This window comes from Sesamum indicum, unplaced genomic scaffold (assembly GCF_000512975.1).
Source record: "Sesamum indicum cultivar Zhongzhi No. 13 unplaced genomic scaffold, S_indicum_v1.0 scaffold00166, whole genome shotgun sequence".
Taxonomy (NCBI): domain Eukaryota; kingdom Viridiplantae; phylum Streptophyta; class Magnoliopsida; order Lamiales; family Pedaliaceae; genus Sesamum; species Sesamum indicum.
This window is the reverse complement of record NW_011628070.1, coordinates 232,904-254,539: the sequence shown is the minus strand read 5'-3', so window position 1 is coordinate 254,539 and position 21,636 is coordinate 232,904. Positions and strand designations below refer to the sequence as shown.

General features: G+C 35.3%; 1 pseudogene; it reads right to left on the bottom strand.

The window, feature by feature from the left end:
* Positions 1–354: 354 nt before the first annotated feature.
* On the bottom strand, positions 355–9,813 carry LOC105179563 (annotated as a pseudogene).
* Between the last annotated feature and the right edge of the window lie 11,823 nt (positions 9,814–21,636).

Sequence of the window (21,636 nt, the reverse complement as noted above, 5' to 3'; positions counted from 1 at the left end):
ACTAACGAATTGACATCTTCTTCTGCTTGGAAGGAATATCAGCGAATATGGAAAAAATTAATTTCTCGCAAATGAGTGAACCCAGGAAAGACTGTTGTCGAAATATCCAAAAAATATAATAGGGTCTGGATGTTAGAGGGACCGAAACCAGAAGATATCCGGGAATGGTATGATTTTGGAGCTCTAGCTTCAGTTCATACTATGTCCCCAAGCCTTCCGGAGATATCTAAACTTCCGGAGTGGATTAGTGGGCCATTTTTTTATTCATGGCAAAAAAACACCCCACTTAAAGAGAGGCGATGTTCTGGAGTTAAAATTTGTATAAGTAGCTCAATAAATTGCAGGAAAGGGGTCTCATGCAGCATTCCATTTTGTGAAGCTGCAGAGGCCAGACATAGTAGCTTTCAACAAGATCAAATCTGCCTCAGGAGAAGCTCCCCATGTATCAGCAATTGATGAAGATAGTATCTCTACTAGGAAAGCTTGGGGATTATGGGTCTGTCTCACAGAGATGGACAAAGTTAAGTATCCATTCAAGATTTTCTCAAACAAAATGAATAGATCGTTCCTGTTAAACTCCATGATAGAAAAGAGCACTAAGTTTGCAAAAAGCTTATTTTAAAAGAAGAGGATGTTAATCTGGGAAAATAAGCTGCCTGCGACTGAAGCAACTAGGTTGAAGACGTGCAACATGTTGCATGCTGGGCAATGGCATAATTATTTATGCCCTTGCTGTGAAAAATAAGAAAAGCCCTTGTTCGGGACAAAAATTCGTGTCACACAAAATAAACCCGAACCAGACTAGGATAAGGGAAAAAGAAAATTTTTACAAAAAAGAAGTAAAAATCAAAAAATATAAAAAGGCAAGGATAAGACTGCCGGCAGAAAACGACAAAGTTCAAGAGTCAGCAAAGCTGGAAAGCCAACTGGAAAGCATGTGACCGACAAACCATTATGGCCAACAACTGGGAATCACGAGGAGATGACAAATGCAATGACATCATCACAAAAACAAGTTTGGAGTCCGAATTTGAAGTCCGCGGACACCTATAAATAAAGATACAATGAAGCAGAAGATAGCATCAGAAAACTTCTCCTACTCTGCAAAGCATTTGAATACTAAGTTCTTTTAATCTTTTGTACAGTTTTAATCTTTTAGTTTATGTGGGTTTCCCAACAAGTCAAGTCCTCTACACTATGAGAGGCTAAATAGTTGTCTCCTGCAACGGAGGAATAATATCTTTGTAATATTCTATATATTTCTTCAATAAAAGTAAGACTTCTGTTCAACCGGTTTGTCCAAAATTCTATTAAGTCCCTGTATTGGAGTCCCTTTTACGCCCTGAGGTAGGAAATGAAATAGGGCTGTGCTGTTTTGTTACTGAAGGAGGCAAGTGCTTGCGAACGATCTGCTGCTGTAGTATGGTTGGAGGAAGTCCGTAAAACCGAGGACTTGAAAAACCCAGAAACAAAGCGGTCAAAGCAAGGTACGAATTTATGGGGTCTTAATTTATTTCGGAAGCATGTTGGGCCATTTTTAGAGCATTAAAATGTACTATTAGGCTTTATTACCAAAGATGGGCAAAAGGGTAATAAAATTGGCTGAAGGACCGAATCTAAGCAAAAGGGAAAGCTATAGGACTAACACTAATATTGTCAAAGTTAAAGGACCAAAATGATTTTAAGGCATAAATAAAGGACTATTAGGATCTTTTTCCCTATGTATATATATTTCAATATATACAATTAAAAATATAGACAATCTCCCAACAGTAATGCACATGAAGCCAAGTATAATTAACAATTACAAGTACTATATACAACTCATACAACGAATCTAGAATACGATCGTCACTGTCCATTCTATGTATATTACACTCTCAACATTGACAAATGTTTTAAGGGTGAATGCAATTCACCCTCTCTGATATTGAAAATGAGCACATTACCCTCTATGAAAAAAACTATAGCAATTTATCCCCCTATACTTTTTAAAATGAAGCAATTTACTTCCTTATATAGGGAGGTAAATTGCTTCATTTTGAAAAACATAAGGAGGTAAATTGTTGTATTTTAAAAATTACAGGGAGGTAAATCACTATTTTTTTTTTAGCAAAAAGCACCTAGAGCTTGGGGGAGCTTTTCGGAGTACCCAGTCCTTCTATATTAAAATGCACAAAATAGTTACAGTCGGGAGAGATACGTCCCTAGAATTTCTAACAAAGCCATAAACAAGGAGCACTACTCCCTTACAAATAGAGCAACATTAAACAAGGAGTACTACTCCCTTACAACAAAAGACACAAACAGGTGTACTAGAAAAAATTATGGCGAGTCAACTCACTATTTATTTTTTCATAAGGCGGTAATTTGCTCATTTGCGATATCATAAGGGGTTGCTTGCATTTTTCCCTATATTTTAATTATGATATTTCATGATCTGGATATGTAAGGACCCCACTGGCGGCCACACTCCTAATTATATATCCTCAAAGGCTTGTTATGTGAGGTACGATACTGAAGAGATGAGGTCATTGCAGATGTTAGTTAGAACTATTCTTATAGAAAACACAAACATATCACTGCAATTGCAGATATAAAACAAATATATGTCATGAATTCATAAACTTAGTATGTTGCATGCCTTAGTTTTGTTTTTAGAGCAACCAAGGTACGTCTTGTGTTCTATAGCATGCCATATTAATTTTTCTTTTTGCACGTAAGGGTCAAGGCTCAAAATATAGCAATCAACTTATTTGTTCAGTAGATAAATAAAAGGACATGTAGCATGAAATGAAATTTTTACATAAGATTTGATTTCAATTTTGCTTCATCTCCGACATGGGCCGAAACATGGACAATGTTTGCCTTGATTTGTTTTGAAAGTTTTGATGATTTTTTGAGATATTTTGAAATAGTGCCTCATTTGCTTTTTGTCAAAATAAGCCAATATACCATACTTATTTTATATTATCTCTAAAAATAAATCCAAACATACACACTATCTCTAACACATACTTATTTATCTTTGTTTTTCTCTCTATATCTCTACAAAATACATCAGAACAAGTTAAAAATGAAACCAAACATAGTGTTAGGTTTTCTACAAAACTTTCGGCTAGATTATCAACACCGAGCAACAACATCAAATTTATTAAAAAAAAATGAAAATAAAACAAGGTATAGATTACATGAAATGCTGCAGGAGCCTTCTAGGGGTATTGTTAACGTGTTCCAGTCCAAGATATTGCTCCCAAGAAACACAAATACTGCTTCTCTATAGAGTCAAAACATATTATGAAATTTAAGCGCATCTGCAAATAAATATTGTCACAGAGTGTGTCTGTGTGAGAGAGTGAGTGAGACCTAGAAATGGTCGAACAAAGTATCTGAGTCCTCCTAGTATTCGGCTTGACTATGCTACACAAAAGCAAATCTCCACTGCATAAAATCGAGAAGATTCAAGCAGAAAGTAGAAGTAGTAGCATGCCTAACCACATAAGTATCATACCATCATCATCATTTAAAGTGATTGTAACAATTAGGCTCGGGCTGGAATACCTTAAAAAATTCCTCATCTCGTACTTGCAAGTTGTTCTGCACACGAACCTTGATAAGAGACAAAGTTTCACCATCATTGATCATCGATAAAAATAGCTCGCCAAGAGTTTTAATTGGCTGCCGAAAGCAAAATGAATATATAAAATTTAAAAGGAAGAAAATGAAACAGATGCACTTGCAGTTGAAATAGAGAGGTAGAACGAGTACAAATGTCTGAGGAAAACTATGAAGTAACGAACTGAAAATACTACCGTCTGGTTTTGAGCATCCTCATGCATGAAGTGACACACACGAATCAAAAATTTACTTGGGCCAGGAAATTTCTCTTCCTCTGGAATCTGTAATGAGAAATTATAAAAGTGGAGAAATTGTTAATATTAAAGATGAACATAAGGGGAAGCCAATTTTAAAGGAAAAAGTGTCGTAGCCTATCAAAGACACAATATTAACATGGAAAGCAATTAGCAAGATATTTTTTGTTATGTGTATCACCTGAAAAATGAAAGCATTTATATACATAGACACACATATGTATAGAGATAGAAATAGACCTCCTCTGCTCGTAAAGTCCAACGATTGTCATTTATTGCTCGTAAAGTTCAACAACTTAAAAAAATAAGCATAGAAGGCTAGACGTAAGGAATTTCTAACATCCATGTGAAAACACAATATACAATTTACTAAGTGAAGACCACATGGGCAAAATACAAAAACCTAGCAAGTACTAAAACTCAACTTCCAAGTCAAAGTGCATATCTCCGACACGTCCAATTTGTGTGTAGTCAACCCATACCAGATTTTTCAATGTAAAATAAATTGAATTTAACTATTTAAGTTGGATTATTAAGTAAAAGTTTAGAAGAATACTATTTTGGTATTATTGCAAAAAGAAGATGCAATAATTCAGGACCTTATAGATCTTGTGCGCTAATACTTCCAACAACCTGAGCTTTGTTTTGGACGAGAAAGTTTCACCTGTTTAACGTAAACATTGCAAAAGTTAAAAATCAAATAACATTATGTTATGCGAAAAATCTTAGAATTCTAAGAACACACACATGCACACTCCCGGTAATAACTTGTCTGCTATATTACCTTCTCCTTGAGATGCTCAAGCACATCACCCACAGTGCTTTCTTTTGCCAGCCTAATATTGTGAGTTTCCAGCTATATATGTAAAAACAAATAAGATATTTAATGTTTGCTAACTATATATGTATGCACTTGTATAGGAGCATAAAGTCCAATTATGAATGAATACTCACTTCAGAATTTGCTGCATAGCTGAAAGCTAGTTTGAGGATTCTCAACTCTTGCAATTGTGGCAGAGGTATATCCACTACTTCAAAGTACAGAATATCAGAATGCTGAACAAGAAAGTAATGCTTTGTTAGTTTCACACCCTCATCAAATGAACCCTGTCTTAGAGTTGTATGAATCCGTACTTGATCGTGATGCAGCAGCATCTCTAACAAGTTTTCTACTCCTCGATATCTTATAGGATGAGCTTTTGGTCGTTGAGAGTAGATATTGTGTGATGTAAGCCGTAGTTTGGACAGATCATCGACTCCGAGTTGGTTCGCTACTCTCTTAACAACTTCATCATATGAATCAAGCTTTGACCTTCACAATTAGTTAAATTTGAATAGCAGCGTTAATTGGATCAATATTACCAATCATAACATAGGAAATTACACTCTAGAATTAAAAGTCTGTCTTTTATTGAACTCACAGTTGTAAACAAAATTCATCCTTTTTCGGCCTTTCCAAGGAGCGAAAGTGGATAACCTGCAGAATTACAAACCAAAAAAGGTCAGGATATATTAGATGAAATTTAGAAGCATCACATTATTGCCTTAACAAGAAGGTAGTTACGGGGAAAAAGAATACTTTTAGATTTTGAATCATTATTTTGGGGTCACTGAAAGGAAATAGATGTTATAAATGGGGTACATTGAGTAACTAAAAGTGTCCAGGTGTGCACATGCACATGCACACTAAGATAATGGGAATCAAGACCAGGTGCAAGAGAAAGAGCAAAAATTTTAAAGAGTCGTGGAAGATAATATGATGAGATCACTCGATAATATTATACTCCGATATGATTGATTGTTTCTCGAGGTGACAATGTACAAATTTTATATTTTGTATATTTTTAAGCAAATAATAGCATCGAATACCAAAATACTTCAATAGGTAAAACCTTTTGTCGTGAAACAAATAATACGGGTTAAGAAAGTAATTAATTATGCTTTGTTCAGGCAATTAACGTATACAATTGTCAATATGAGGCACAACATCGACTATATGATAAAAGGGACCATTTTGGAGGAGGAGAAATGCAAAGAGAGAAAATAAAAGAGAAGTCGAAGAGCAACAAAACACACAAACATAGGCATCACACTAAGATAACGAGAAACAAGGAGCAAGAGAGGGAGAAATAGAAAGAGCGAGGAATTTAAAAGAATCATGAAAGATAATATTATGAGATCTGTTGGGAATTTATCCACAAAGTGATGAACACAAATAAAGCAATAACTACTGAGATAATGGTGGATTTGAAAACCCTTATACAATAATTTCAAATCAATGAATAAAGAATGAATAATAGAAAAATAGTAATATGCAAAGCAGTAAAGTAACCGGCTCAGGAGCCAGATCTGGCAACCGAATGCCCAAGCGCCACCAGCGGCCGGCACCCCTCATGGTTGCAAAAAACCCACAAAGCCACCAAGACACAAAGATCCACAAAGAGACCAGTTAGGCTTCATTTAGAATCACTCAAAATTCCACTAAGAAGTTTGTTTGATAAAGTATTTCACGAAAAAGGGTTTTAGTTTTGTTGTTGTTCTATCTCTTTAAAACCATAGAAGACCAATATATATATACACAGATCGAACACAGAGAGAACAAAGATAGAAAGATGTGAAATGATGAGAGATTTTCAAGAGCATGGAAAATTTGAGAGGAACAAAACCAGAGATAGAATGGAGGGAGAGGATGAGGCATTGGCTGAATAGTGGAAGAATAGGGTTAAGTAGTAATTTACGGTTAAGTAGAAGAAGTGTTGGGCTAGGTAATGGGCCAGGCAGCAAGTGGGCTGCCATCCAAGTTGGGGGGGGGGGCATGGACTAAAAAATCCAACAACATCATTGGATAATATAACATTATACTCCACAATGAATCATGCTTTCTTGGAGAGACATTGTACATGTTTTATATTTTATATAATCATAAGCGAATAATTGCATCAGATATCCAAATACTTCAATAGGTAAAACGTTTTTATGAAACAAATAATATGGGCTAGGAAAGTAATTTAACTACGCTATCTTTAGGTAGCTTATACAATAGTCAATATGCAGCACATCACTGAGCATGTGATAAAAGGAACTATCTCAAGGAGGAGAAACACGTATAGAAAAATAAAAGATAAGTTCGAGAGCAAGGAAGAATGCAAATGTCTAATATGGCAGTGCAAAATAAATGGGTTGTTCATCTTAAGAAATTTGTTCATCAAAATAAATGGGTTGCAATAGCATGATCCAATGTGGCAAATATGAGTCTCATTTGTGTTAGCTGTCTTATTGCTATTTTTAAGTATATAATTCAAGTAAAAACATAACAATTCATTTTCTAGGCGCGAGATATTGGATAAGCCTAAACTCGAGACAGCTAGAGATATGGTTTTCAATGCAAAGCTACTATATGAAGTATAAAAAATTATAAATAACTATTGATATTACACTACAAAGGGAACTTATAGAAGAGAATTTGAGTGAGAAGTAACTATTTGAAAGAATAACAAGAACAACATCTATTAGAGATATACTCTCAAGGTTAGAAGGAAGTATGTACGTGCATGCTCATCTGCACCTAGGTCCAAATGGAGGAACGTATAAAGTGAGTTTTGACATAAATGCGCATCCGCATCTACGTCGGGAGAGAGAAAGACATGAAGTGAGCTTGACGTAAATGCTTATCCGCATCTAGGTCTGGAGGGAGGAACCTGAGCTTGTCGTAAATGCTCATCCACATCTAGGTTTGGAGGGAGGAAGACATGGAGTAAGTGTGACGTGCATGCTCATCCGCATCTAAGTTCAGGGGGAGGAAGGTTAGAAAAAAGTGAGCTTGTCTTGCATCGTAATCCGTGTCTAGGTCTAGATGGTGTAAGTGTGACGTACATGCTCATTCGCATCTAACTCCGGAGGGAGGAAACTGAAAAAGTAGTGAGCATGATGTGCATGCTCTCCCATATTTAGCTTTGGAGGGAGGAAGGTTGAGAAAGAAGTCAGCTTGACTTGCATGCTCTTTCATGTCTAGGTACGGAGGGAGGAAACTACGAGAGATTTCATATTTCTCTAAATTTGAATAACCAAAACATTGCAATAAAGTTGAAACTTGTACATGGTTTTCAGTCTCATCAAATGAAACCTCCTTCAAAAGATTTTTTGGTTCAAGGTTAGAGAATAACTAGGAAACACCCCACATACTTAAATATTCCTACAAAACAAGTGTTGAAGTTGATCATCTCCATTTGCAGCAGCAATCTGAGCAGCAACAACAGCTAAACCAGCAACAACAGTAGCTTGAGGAAGTAGACGCAGACATGGGCATTTTGGATTCTGGATGAGACATTTTAATTAAATCGCATTTAGGAAAAACGTCTTTTTTATTTTGTTTGTTCTATTACATGTGTGGCCTGCCTTGTGATTTACTCGAATTGTCATTGGGCCAGCTCATTGCCCATATCGTTAGTTTGTTACATTGGCAGTTAGCTTACGTGGACGGTATATATATAAGTTAGGAGAGTCATCGTTTTTATTGTAACAAAAAATTTACAGAGACAGTCTACAGAAATGAAGAACTCCTCTTCCTCCAAAATTGTTTTTGCCTTCTTTGTCTTCCTCGATATGCAATTCAACAACAAGCAACCAGGGGGAACAGAAGAATAGGATTGGACATCTCTGACTGATGTGTTTACATTAAAGAAAAGCTCAAATATGAAGAACTGCTAGTTGTGCAAGAGGCAATTTCGAAAAACATTAATGAGCTATCAAAATGAACTATATGATGAAAAGGTCCAAGTTAGACCAATATGGATTATGTTTGATACTTTAGGAAAAGATATTCCCACAGTCCAGCAACACGAGCAACATAAGAATGAAATATGATACATGAAACATATATCTTGTAACTACAATATAGTGATTCTACCTAAGATGCAAATGCACATAGATAAATATTACTAATTAATATGAACACAATATTTATGAAAATGTACTTGAAGGCTATGCTAGTATTCAAGGAAAGATGGAATATCCGGGCAACGAAATAGCTTCCTTGTTTGAATAGGCCGTGACTTTTGATACCAGACAATGTCCCCATTGTCTAGCTGCAATAAAAGAAACTGAAAAGTTATCAAAATATAATCTTTGTCCTAACAAGATACTTGTGCTTGTAATTTCATATACCTGGTTAGAGGTAAATGTAAGTCCCGTGTCAATGTACACACATGACTGTGGGCTCAGACTTTATCTCCTGAGAAGCAAAAAACACAAGATATCTTCACCATTTAAAATATATTTGGGCATTTTGTGAAAGATATCTTCAACATTTAAACAGTATATGTGCATTTTATGAAAGATATCTTCACCATTTAAAATGGATATGTGCATTGTATTCCATATGCATAGCAATTTTTAAGTCCTTGTAAAGAAATTGCATGTAACATGAGTTATGTTCATCTCCATGATATTTGGCAGATGCAATAATAGCGTCATTTAATGAAAACAGTTGCATGTGGGTTTCATTTTAAGTTGCAGCTAACAACAATCTATTAGGATTGTTACCAGGATGTAGAAATAAGCAAATACTATCTCTTCCATGTTTATATTGGAAAAAATCTGGAAGAGTTCTATGTCTTCATCAATAGCATAGCCTGCAAGTTGATTTAACTTCTCTAGAATATCTGATGGCTTGTCATAGCTCTTGACAAAAAGTCTTGCAGCATATCTGGTATGAAATGAGAATAGATTAAAGACCAATACCTTTCTTTTATCTTTACTTTTCAGGGAAGTACTCGTGTCTATCCTTTCTATATATATTTTCTCCACATAGAACCTCATGGGAAACAAGGGAAGAAGAAAAATATCTTAACTCTCCATTCTCAGGCTCATAAAGCTTAAAGAACAGTAAAATGTCATCACTTTCTTTATCAGGGAGAGGGCCGGCGTGCAAATTCTTAATCATAGTACAGAAATTTAATAAGACCAATGATGTAAAGAAAGGCCTTCAAAGCTCATTTACTGCATACATTTGGAATTATCATGAATTACCTGTGCACGCTCTATTTGTCATCATTAGGATTGTTACTTGATATCCTCTTTAAATGGCTAAACTACAATCATATAACAATCTGAAATGTTCATAAAATCATATGGCTGACATTCAAAATGTTAAGTGTCTTCAATTTATTACCCATGTAAGTAACTTCGAACTGGAAACGCTGTCGATCAAGATCAAAAGCAGAGCCAATCAACAAACTCTAATCACGCCTTCCACATATGTTTCTATCTGCAAGTTTTCTCTTTTTTTTAATACTTATATATTTTTAGTTTTACAGACATTTTATATAAATGGAATGATTATACAATCCTTCATTAAAATTTGATGTAATTGTACATAAACTGTCTATAGTTTGAAAAATTACATTCAGTAATAATATCTTTTATTTTCATTCAATAATTTAATCCCTCTATTAGTCAAAATTCATAAAATTTTGTTATATATTAGTAAAAGATATTAGAATGGAAAACTATATTTATCCGCGAATGACTTACTACTTATTGCAGGTCAAACAAATATTTCCTAGCAAAATAACCTTTATAAGGGTGAGGATATACCTTCTCACATGCATTAGCGTGCGTGAAGATGTATAAGAGCAGTTTAAGTAGAAAAAAAATATTTCACCTACAATACCTCAGTACTAAGTCAATCAAAGGTATATCTAGATTTTCATTCAATTTTGTTTTGCTAATATCAACACATTGATGAATTTTGACTAACAGGAAGAACTATTTGTTAGATGAAAATAAAATCAGAAGTACTAGATGTAATTTGTCAAATCACATAAAGTCTATGTATAAATTATATCAAACTGAAAGAAAAGGCAGTCTAATTATCCCTAAATACATACATATTTAATACTATAATGTAAAATATATCAGAATTGCGTTCAATGAATATCTTATTTTTTGAATTCTATAAAGTAATCTGATAATTTAACATATATATTTACTAAAGTTATGATTAATAAATGATTTACTATTTTTTATGTTGTTGTACACATTGAGATATAATACTACTTGTTCTTCTATTTTATTTTACATAATTAACAAAATAATAATTTAAATTGCTATAGCAGTATCTTAATATTATTTTTAGAAAAATACCTTTTCAATTACATATATATTTATATTATTAAACATTTTTGTTATTGAATTAATTCAGAACAAAAAACATTTGTAAGATAATCTTCTGTATAGTAATGAAAAATTCCATGAAATACTGAATATTTTTATATGTTTTATACTTTATTAAAATATGTAAATTAGCAAGTTATGTATAAATATTTACATAATTTAATTTGTATGTTTACACATCTTTGCTAACTAAACTAATCTATTTTGTATAATTAGCATAAGTAAGAAGTTTTTAAAATTTTATATTTTGTAATAATCGATTAGTAAAAATATTTAAATATTATTATAAATTCAATTTCATATTACTTGCTATTATACTTTCATAACTTATAATTGCCATTATACTTTCATAGTTTATTAACTACTTTTGATTAAAAAAAATGTATATATATAAAAATATTTTTATGATTAAACATAAGGTAAAAAATGTATATATATAAAAATATTTTTATGATTAAACATAAGGTAAATCTTTCTTTTGTTTGTGTAATATGTCTAATAAATATTCTTAAATACATTAATGTTTTAAAGTTAACTTCCCAATCAAAATTTTAAATTTTCTTAATAAATAACATTGAGTTCGAACTTAGTTTTTCCTTTTCAAGTTATGTCGAGCTCCAACTTGAGTTTGAATCTTAAAATTTTGTCGAACTCATACCCTTACAATTACCCAAAAGAAAATAGAAAACACGAAGCCAATGCTATATATTACCCAACACGACTCGAACTAAATTTTCTATTATAATTCTTGTTGCATGTTCCATTTTGTTTCACATATACATATCACGTGTATAAAGATTATGTTATTATTTTTATCTAGGAAAAAGATTTTATACACGTCAAAATATATATGTGAAACTAAATAGAAGATGCAACAGGAGTAGAAAATCTAATGTGAACACAATCAGGAAAAACCACATAAGGATGTGGCGAAAGTGATAAAAAATATAATTAAGAAGCATAAGATGTTTACGGTATAGGACTGCTCTAGGAGTGTCAATGGCCGATTAGGACGATGAGTTTTATTTTGGCGTTTTCCCCATAGCCAGAAACGCCGGAAGTACACTGGTGCAAGAAATTCTCTGGCAATCTCTTCCTGTCAATCATCTTCTATTTTTGCTAATACAAACATAGTACAAGTATGGGACAATAACATTTTTCTTCCCATAAAATAAAGCCATCCACTTTTGCTCCCATTGTTTATGGGACTATCACTTTTGGTTACTAACTTTCAAAACTTAGCACTTTTAGTCTCATGATACATTTTTATTAGATAATTAACGAAAAAACTACATGAATAGTTAAGTGCATGGGAACAAAAGTGCTGTATTTTTATATTCAGACTAAAGTGAGAGTCATGTAACCAAGGGACCAAAAGTGTAAAGGCCCAACGACCACGTGTTTTCATTAAAATATCTAACATAAAGGTGTAATCAGACCAAAAGTTATTATCTCATAAGTTACAGGGACAAAAGTGAGAATTCCATAACCAATGAGATAAAAAGTAGAGAGACACTAAATTATGATACGAAAAATATTATTTTCCCAACATCTAGTACAACTTTAATTACATTATCGATATTTAAGGAATAGTAGAATGCTAAATGGTTAAAATTACTAACTTACTGGATGAAACATGTTATTTTCACGACATAGTACAAGTAACAACAAGAATAACAACAACAACAACTACGTAGAAGAAATTAGTACTTTGCCACATATGATCATCTTTTTATGGATTTTATGCAGGAAGAACATTGCATGTTGTGCATATGTGAAAAATATCACATCACATAACCCCTTAAACATTACATGCGCACTGCATGTGATGTTTTTTTGGATAAAAACTTGATTGAGAAATAGTTATAAATGACAAAGTGTAAAATTTTATAAAGTTAAGATGGTAAGTTGGTACAAAAAGAGTTTAGATGCCAATGTATAAAAACGGCCATAGTGCGGATGACAAAATATAATTAATCCAAAAGCATATTATGTCTAACACTGTAATGTCATACAAGCTCAAGCATCATATTTATCCAATTAATTTAAGAATTTATTTTTAAATGAGAATAAATAACTATAAAATTTTAAAATATCTTATAAGATCTAGAAGCATAAGATGTTTCAATTAAACTTAGCCAAACACCCTCTAAGTTTTGTTTATAAAAGTAAAAAAGACTGGAGCTGATTTTTTATCAAACCTTAAGATGCTGAGAAATATCTCTGTCATCAATGTTGCACAGTGTTTTATCCTTGTCACTTTCACGTATGTACACCAGCATATGGACATTAGACTGCCTCGTAAACTTGAGGGGGGCATTATCTGGATTTGTCGTCACTACATGTTATTAAGAGATAAATGAAATGGTAAGAAAGTATCAAATGGTTTTAACAAAAGTAGGGAAAAAAAAAGGAAAACTTATTTCTTCTTTACCTCCATAAAGCTCGTCTAAAGCCTTTATTATGTCTTCTTTTGTCACTCGTTCATCATCGAATTTATACCTGAAACCATCTAGAATGATTTTCTTTATGTATTTTGCAACGAGAGATCTACATGTAATCTATTGCCAAAAGCAGAAAACTTGCATTTTTACATCTCGAGAAAATAGCAATTTTGGTCCCATATGTTTGGGCCTTTTACAAATAGTCCCATTTGTTGTGATTCTCTCACATTGCAACCCATAAGTTCAAAATTTTCTTATTTTTAGTCCTCAGCATACTTTTTCGTCCAATAATTAATGAAGTTGTTAGAAGGCTTTTAAGGGGGATTATGAGGGTTCCATTAATTATTGTACGAAAAATGTACTCAAGGACTAAAATTGAGAAAATTTTCAAATCATGGGATACAATGTAAGAAAATCGTAATGAATGGGACTAAAGTGAAAAAGGCCCTAACATATGGGACCAAAAATGCTATTTTTCCTTACGTCTCACAAGTTAGTCTTTGACAATATCTGGTATCATTGTTTTTGAAATCACCATATTCCATTCCATAACTCCAAAAAGTTTGCAATTTGCATGCCAAGCCTTAATTCTATTAAATTTATTTCATAAAAAAATTAATAGTGTACCAAAATTGCAAAGAGGACGTGAAATCAATTTTTTCCTAAAAAATATTAGTTAATGGCCTAATAAGAACATAGTGTGTCAAATGAAGCTCGTTAAGTTTAAGCTTCTCAGACTATACAAAGCTAAAGAACATTTACAAATATAGAAATGAAATTTTTTATGGATTAAATTCCATAGCTAACTCAATACCACTAGTTGGTTAGAGTTGGCCTTATGAAAGCATAATAGTGTCCGCCATGCACACCACCACTATGGACCAAAACACTGCAAAGAATGAAAATGTAACCTAAACTTTTGCAAGTGTGAAGAATAAGAAAATTTAGAGATGTTGCAATTTGAATAAGAAAATAATCCCAATGGTCAATTTTCGCTGGAACAAATTTTTTGTCCTATATTTTTTGAATTTTGGCATATTAGTTCTTTATCTTACTAGACTTGCAAAACAGGTCCTATCACTTTCTATTTTTTTTCAATTTTGGTCCGTACCAATGGGAGCCAAAGTATTTTTTGCAACCTAAATGACTAGAGGTCGTTTGTACACAAACATTGGGCTAAGATGCAATCCCCTATGGAGAAGCTCTGAGACCCCAATGTTGATGTTTAAAGCAGATGTACATTGATGAAATCCTTCGGTCCCTTCATCCCTCCTTCAACGTGTTTATCAAAAACTCGAAATTGGCTTAAAAAGACAATTTCATGAGTTGATAAAATAGTTGAACCAATACGAGGCAGCAATTGAAGAATCTGGACCGTCAGTATTGAATTTGGAGGCTTCAACCTCAAAAGCGAAAGGCAAAGGAGATAGATGCCAAATGAGAAAGAAGGATGAAGTTAAGTCAGCCATTGCAAGCATTTTCAGCGCTCCTGTCGCCTTAATCGGCGAGGGTAGAAGGAAAATGGAATAACGGTTTGGCAGTAAAAATTAACTTATGATGTTTGCATAAAATTCCCAAAAGGCATTAGAAGAGGGAGTGTTGTGAACTCCCCTTCACCAACTATCGCATTTGTTGAGAAAATATGATTACTATTCTTATTTCCAAGTGTTGGACATTTGCTCTTGAAACGCATTTCCGCAAATGATTTGTAGAAATGAAAGGGAATAGAACGCTAAGTCAAGTAGTCTTAAAGCTAAGGAATAGCTAGGCCATTACCAGAAAAACAATAAGACTAAATAGACTTAGCTAATAGTATTCATGTCAAAATAGTATACGATTATGTAACCCAACGTGATGAAGTCGTTACTCAATTGTTGGACAAATTAGACTACAAAAATTGATCAATGAGTTATTACCGTACTGCATAATTGGAGTATGCACGCTCAAAACAAATGACTAAAACGGATGGTCAAGAACATAACTTATAGAGAATGGCATGCATGAGCTAGGGTCATATCCCTCTAGATAGAATCAATAGGTTGGTAGATTCAAAGAGTCTAGTAATAGATGATATGAGTTTACTAACTTGTGGATCCTTTTGAGAAGAAAGAAAGCCGTGAAAGCACTTTGTGGGACAAAGAATGCTTGTAAAAAATGATCTATTGGATTGGATCCAAAATGGACATCTGTAAGTTACTAAATACACAAATGCAAGTAGAGGGTTCACAAGCTCAAGAACTTCTAGAAAGTTGGGAGAAATTAGTCTTGAGGTGGAGAACCAAACTGGTTATCGAGACAAACCCCTCGATGTGATCAAGGTGATGCTTATTTAGTGGGAGTTCTTCAAACATCTTAAAATGAGAATGAAATTCTCATTCAGTGAAATTTCTTCGGAAGAGATGATGCTGAACTATCTCTGGTAAGGGAGAAATTGAACCTTGATTGGACATGGTTCTATTGGTGCTTCACTGAACTAGTTGGGCCGCTGGAAATGAACTTTTGAAAAATCGTCCAGTTGTAAAACATGGTATTTTCTTAAGTAGCAATCAAGACACCATATTTGATATAAAATGAAAAACGCATGTCCTACAAAAGTCTTGAGTATGAGGAATGGTCCTGCACAAGTCAAAGGCCTAGTGGGAGGAAAATTGGAGCCGGAGTCTGATTTATATATGTTCGTTATGGAATAATGTAAACATCACTTGTATTCGAAACTTTTATTGACCATATCTAAAGTTCTCCAAAGGACGATTAGAAAACTCTGGTTACTCGATACGTACGAATTTCTGAAATCGAACCAGGAGAAGCGATGTAGGACATCGATCTGGATAAAGGCGTGGAGGCATAATATTTGCTATGGAGTTGAAACTAGGTTTGAGTGTCCTACATACTTGTTTTGACAAGATCATGAGGTACATGACTTGGTCAAAAGCAATGTGGAAGGTCACTGCGAGCTCAATTGTATTCCAAGTGATTTAGATGTTAGAATGTCTCAATCATTTTGAATGATAGAAAGACATCTATGGAAGTCTAAATTATGAACATTGTTCAAAAAATTCTCCATAATGGGAATTGGATTCCTATTTAGGGATAAGCTATCCAAGATTCAGTCATAGTGGATTGATAAGGGGCATAGATGTTTGACATCCCCTACGTCTTTGCTGTAAGCAGCATGTAATGTTGTTCGGTGCATTAAACCCGATGTTGCTTATGTTTTTTTAGCATAACAATAGATATCGAGTGTGCACTGACGAGTCAACATACAACTGTTGAAGGGCTGTCTTTGATACCTGAATAAGGATTGAAGAAGGTCTCTTGACGCACGTTAATGGAGAATATATTAAGGATGGCTGTAGTGATAGTAGCTTCCAAGATCATATGAATAATATTTAATCTCAAAACGAACGTACATTCTAGATTTATGATAATGTGGTTGTATTGGAAAAGTTCCAAGTGGTATACCGCACGTGGAAAAATTAAATGTACGGCAATTTTAAAGTTATAATTGGAAAACGGTTACGACCGAAAAACAACACCCTATTGTTGGGCTACACACAACACCCTATTATTGGTTCCTTAGAGGATGACAACTGGGCTACACACAAGAAAAAAGGCCTGAGATCTCATCACAAGCCCAAGGCAAAAATCTTAGACACCATCACCTGCTTTGAGTGATGATAGGAAGATGTAATGTGCGGTTGGACCGCAGGAAATCGGCAGAAATAAAAAGTAGACCCATAAGACCTAGCCGATATCGTAGATTGCTCATAGTCAATTTAATATGGAAACATGAGTAATTGGCTTTATGGTCAAGTGGGAGATTGCTGGGATTGGTGACCAAAAGCTAATTGGATTGGTGGTTTTGAGAATCACTAAAGAAATCTTTATTTAAGTAATGTTTTCCCGACAAATATGGTAAGTATTCTTCTTTGGCACACATATCTGTTGTGCTTACCAAATTACGTCAAGCACTGCTTTAACATCACAATAGATGCCCACTGACCACTTTAACAACCACGCGACAATTGGACTGCAGATTGGATGGCGGTCATGAAATCAACAGCCAAGTGCTGGGTTTGAAAAGTTCCAAGTCGAGGGCCTCGAGACTGGGCATCGAGAGTCCTACTGAGACTTGCATTAAGAGTCGCATTCATTTGATGAGTGTCGTGTTTCATCAGCGACAAATGTGGAATGTTTATGCGATCTTAGTTGGTCGATTGGCTAGATGTGGAATCGATTGAACTGACTCGTGGGGATCATTAAAAGGAAGCCTTGAAGGCTTAGTTGGTAATACTCGAATCCCCGACTTCGATAGTACGAGAGTAGTCTCAGGCTTGAGAATCATGACAGTCACGTGCATGCGATGACTGTATCTTAGATTTATTTGAGTGGTGATCGTGTCTCAGACATGGTCATCGTAAGCCTTGTCTGGTGCAGTCAAAGTATGTAGTGAGGACGGTGAGTTCCCTATAAGAGGATCCGATCCCTGTCAAAATGTGACAGAGGTATCTCATACACACTTGGAGATGCGTCTACACTGTCCAAAGCTGTGGCTACAGTCGTTGATCGAATAGGAAAAAGAGGTTACTATGTCGAGCAATTTGGCATAACGCGATCTCAAGTATTAACATATACGCCTAGTATAGGATGGGAACCGACACCCAATTTCATGCCCTAAACTAAGGCCAGGAGATGGTAAACGGAAGGACCATAACAGTATGGAGTTGAGAGCCTAAAAATTCACATGGATATTCGTATAGTCTCAATGCCATAGACTGTTGCTAGATGGCCACCCATGGTGACGGGCTTTCTTGATCAAAGGTTGATCAAGAATTATTAATTAAATTGAATTTAATTAATAATAGTATTTAATACTGCCCAAGTCTAGCTTAAAGGTGAACCAAAAAAGTCACACACAAATCACGAGAAGGTACGAGGAATTAATTAAAATCGGTCCAAGCCCCTTAATTAAGTTGGTAGAAATGATTAGAAAAGAGAATTATTGACTAAGAAATTATCTTTTGGAAAGAGCCATGTTAGTCATCATTTATTTTGAATAAAGGATTTTATTATCTTATAGATGGTTAAATGAACCTAGACATATTTTAATGCATCTATACAAGGTATATATATGTGTATTAGTTATTTGGAATAAATAATAAAAAAATACATAATACACAAAATAATTTCCTACACCCTAACTCCATCTCTCGGCTGACCCTTTTGTATACACACTGGGTGTGTATTTTTCTCCCTAATTTTTTTCTAGCAAAGAGGATTGAGGGATCCCAAATTTTGGTGGGTGTGGACGCAACTATTAAAGGCTTCTATGTTGAAACCTTGCGTAAACGGGTCAAAAAAAGGCTATTCGAAATAAATCAAATCAAAAGGTAATTCTTGATTTACAATTTATGTATCTCTCATTTTTCATTCAATCATAACCCCATTTATTTTATTGTTATATTTGCATAACTACATCGAACGCTCGGGAACTCCAAGGGCACACCCCTTGAAGTTCTGATTTTATTATGTTTCGTTTCAATTTACGTAATTTTATATTACCACTTCGGCTTGCGCGTTCCCAGGCCGATCCAATCGCATTTTTCACGATGCTTTCAAATAGTGGTTGCGATAGCTTTTTCCTAGCCCTTCTTCCTCTTCCACCGTTCGACCCTCTTGCCTTTCGCTTTGGAGGTTGAAGCCTCTCTTACCAATACTGCCAACATAGACTTGTGGGTCATCGCCTCATATTGGACCAACATATTAATTAACGGATGAATAGACTTCTGAAGTCCGTTTATGTTATAGTTAATAATAAACGGGTCGTTGGACAGAGGAAGCGACTGTAAAATTATGAATTAAGGGCCTTCTCATTAATGTACCAAAGAGTCACATGATTCTCTCACAATCAGCTTCTGATTACGAGGGACACTTGTCGATGAAGTATTTAGGATTCCTCCTTATATCGTTGCGAATTACTCTTTTGGATTGTAGTCCCCTGCTTGACAAACTCGATCAGCGTATCAAGGGTTGGGAAGGTACGTTTTTATCATATGCGGGACAAGTACAACTTATTAAATTTGTTCTTACTGCTTTAGGTGTATATTGGGCCTTTGCTTTTATTATGCCTAAGGGTGTCACTCGGAAGGTAGAAAAGCGACTGAGGGCTTTCCTATGGAAGGATTCGACTTCTCGTGGATATGCGAAGGTCGCTTGGGATTGTGTATGTCGACCTATTAATGAAGGTGGTCAAAGGCAACCAAGATATCACTACCCTCAACCGTGCTCTTATGGGAGTTAAACTGTGGCAAGTTATTCGGGGCAATAGGGCATCTATTTGGGTGGATTGGATCTATCACACAAGACTGCGAGATACTTCTGTCTGGACGGTGTCAGATCGAAGGGGTTCATGGGGCTGGCGAAAACTCCTCCATCTTCGGCCCCTCATTCGACCGTTTGTTGAGTATGTTATTGGAGATGGGGCTACATTCTATTTATGGTAGGATCCTTGTCATGAGTTAGGCCCATTTATTCGACAGTTTCCAAATGGACCTAGCCTCACGAATTCACGACTGACAGACAGAGTTGTTGCTTGCATTGAGGATGGACAATGGTGTTGGCCCCTCCTGCGATCCCGCTCATACCCTTTAAGATTGCTCACAGATATGCACCAGATTATGCATTTTCTTCCACACATTAATGGTGGTAATGACCGTATTTTATGGCGGACTCAAAAAACGACTCCAACGTCAGCCACGGTACTTCGATCGCTCCGGGCTTAGGGTCCCAAGGTAGGTTGGTCTTCACTACTCTTAGCCCCTTTAAGATCCCTAGACACACCTTTGTCCTTTGGGTAGCCATACTTGGTAAACTTTCTACCATGGACAAGCCTTGGTTATCTCACTTGGATAGCTCCTGTGTTCTTTTTATGGATGGTGCAGTGAAAAATCACAGCCACTTATTCTTTCGCGGCCCCTATTCGAGAAGTTGTTTGCAGGTGATTCGACTTACACTTCGCTTCCCTTGGCCGAACCGCCCGTGGCGTACCGACGTGTTGTGGGCTGCTAGCAGATGGAGGGGCAAGCACATGATATATGAGTCCTATCGTGCCTTACTTGGTTCCTTGATTTATCACATCTAGCGTGAGCGTAATCTTTGAGGTTTTGATTGGAGCTATCTTGATTCACGGACTTTGGGTACACTTATTCTTGATGATGTGCGACAGAGGATTCTTACTGTTCAACTGCCTTATGTTGTTAGTACATGCACATTTTATCGTTTATGGCAGATTCATTGGTTTGTCGAGGAATCCACCTAGTTGATGCTTGTTGTACTGTACTTATGTACCCTTTTACTTAATGAAATTTATATTTACCGAAATATTATGAATTAAGCTTAAAGACTTGGTCTTTGGTCTTTAACTCTCCCACTATTTATACGAAAGCCCACCACTATGGAGTGGGGTTTCGGAAATAACATTTTCTAGTAAGCTTAGAATCCACAAGCGAACTTGTCATGCCCCACTTTTACGATTCAAATGCCAAAGGCCTCGTGGGAGGTATCCAATACCATTCTCATTTCATGAGATTCCCAAGATCCTATACCTCAACTTTTCACATGATTCCGAGACTCCAAGCGAATCATGTTACTCGGTGTTAGGCCTCACCCATCAACCAAATCACATTTCATTCGCCGTCCCCCACGACTCATGAGATAGAAAAACAGTGAACATGTTCCTTCGTTCACAATGATGGTGCAGCTTTCCTCTATCCTAAATGTATCACGACTCATGAGACTACACTTGGGTATCAGTAGCTTCCTCACTATATTGTTGTGGATGGAAGGCTTGGACGGATCAAAACCATATCGATCGAAGTCCATTATAGGCCTAATATTTAACTTGGTCCAACTAAGTGAGAGTTAATATTGAGTTTTTAGACCGAGACCTCATCACATATTAACATTGCATGCACAAATATCAAATATTTAAAGCATTAAGTAAACGCATCGCATGCAATGAAACCTAGCAACCCCTGTGGGATGATCAAGAGCCCAACCTATGTGACTCACTGAGCCTGCAGTGAGTCTAAAGACTGTCTAAGGTGACCCTATGCTATTAGAATAGTGATTTACCCATCAACATATAA